We start from the raw sequence: 1,565 nt of genomic DNA, 5'->3' as shown, positions 1-1,565 counted from the left end.
GGTGCTGAGGGATGCCCACCAACCCCCACTGTGAAAGTCATAACAGCTAAGTGTAAAATGGCAAGCACACACAGTGTCTACGTGACAGGAAAGCTGGATGGCCAAGGTGCAACTTTGTCATAGATTCTGCATCTCAGCAAACACTTGTGAGTATCAAGGTGCTGGATCACAAAGGAGTACCAGAAGCTATACAGAAGCTCTGTGGTGTGACAGGAAATTATGCAAGGTTGTGGGGACCAGTGTGGGTAACTATTGAGCTCATGCGCATGAAGAACAGACAGAAAGTATACTTGGCTGACATTGAAGACTAATGCATATTAGGATTGGACTATTTACTATCGAGGAAGTGTGTAGTTAACTTCGATAAAATGACGTTTGGGAACAACAAAGGCCAAATGCCAGTAAGTGTTAAAAAAGAGGTTCAGCTAACCAGGTGTCATGAAGCTGAATTCAAAGTGACTGAAGGAGTTGATGACGGTGAAGTGGAACCAAGTATAGATATTAAAGCAGAGCAGGAGAAAGACAAAGATTTCAAATCAATAATTGATTTTCTAAAAGCAAGTGTTTTGTGCCCTGCTTGGGAGAAGGTGTCTAGCTTAAGCCCTGTGACAAAGAACTATTGGGCACAATGGGACCAGTTGAAACTTGAAGATAGTATTCTTCTCCGGAGATGGGAAAGTGACGACCTGGCAAATGGTTATACCGAGAAAGTTATGGGAAGTTGTGCTGCGTCAATCCCATGATAGTTTAACAGGAGGACATCTCAGAGTTAAGAATACATTGAGTCATCTACGACACAGATTTTACTGGATAGGTATAAGGCAAGATATGAAAGAATGGTGATGGAACTGCGGTACGTGTTGTGCTAAAAGAAACCCAAACATAAGGGGCGTGCTCCAATGAAGTTATATCAAGTTGGGACACCAATGGAAAGGGTAGCTGTTGACATTGTTGGTCCTTTGCCCCAAACTCGTGCTGGAAACAGGTACATTTATGTGGTGATGGATTATTTCACAAGTGGTCTGAGGCATATGCAATACCAAATCAAGAAGCTACAACTGTAGCTTCGGCTATTAGGGATTTCTTCTTCTGGTTTGGTATGCCATACGAACTGCATTCGGATCAAGGCTGTAACTTTGAATCAGCTGTGTTCCATGAATGCTGTAAGTTGTTTGGCATACGAAAGACCAGAACAACGCCACTTCACCCACAGTCCGATGGGATGGTAGAAAAGTACAACTGGACACTAAGACAGGAATTGGCAAAGTTTTGTAATAGCTGCCAAGATGACTGTGCTGTCTTACTCCCTCCACTGTTGATGGCCTATAGAACAGCATAGCATGAAGCCACTGGATACACTCACAGCAAAGTTAATGTTTGGTCGGGAACTTCAGTTGCCAGTGGATCTGTTAACAGGATGTCCACCTCATGAAGAGTTGCCTGAAAATGTGTTAGAGTTTGTGAAAGTGTAATCGGAAAGGAAGGATGATATTCACCATCAAGTGCATTCAAACTTGAAAACGTCTGCTGATTCTATGATGTTATGTTATGATAAGAAATCTACT

Source organism: Limulus polyphemus, unplaced genomic scaffold (genome assembly GCF_000517525.1).
Source record: "Limulus polyphemus unplaced genomic scaffold, Limulus_polyphemus-2.1.2 Scaffold2608, whole genome shotgun sequence".
Taxonomy (NCBI): Eukaryota; Metazoa; Arthropoda; class Merostomata; order Xiphosura; family Limulidae; genus Limulus; species Limulus polyphemus.
The sequence above is the reverse complement of the archived record's forward strand: the minus strand, read 5'-3'. Positions refer to the sequence as shown.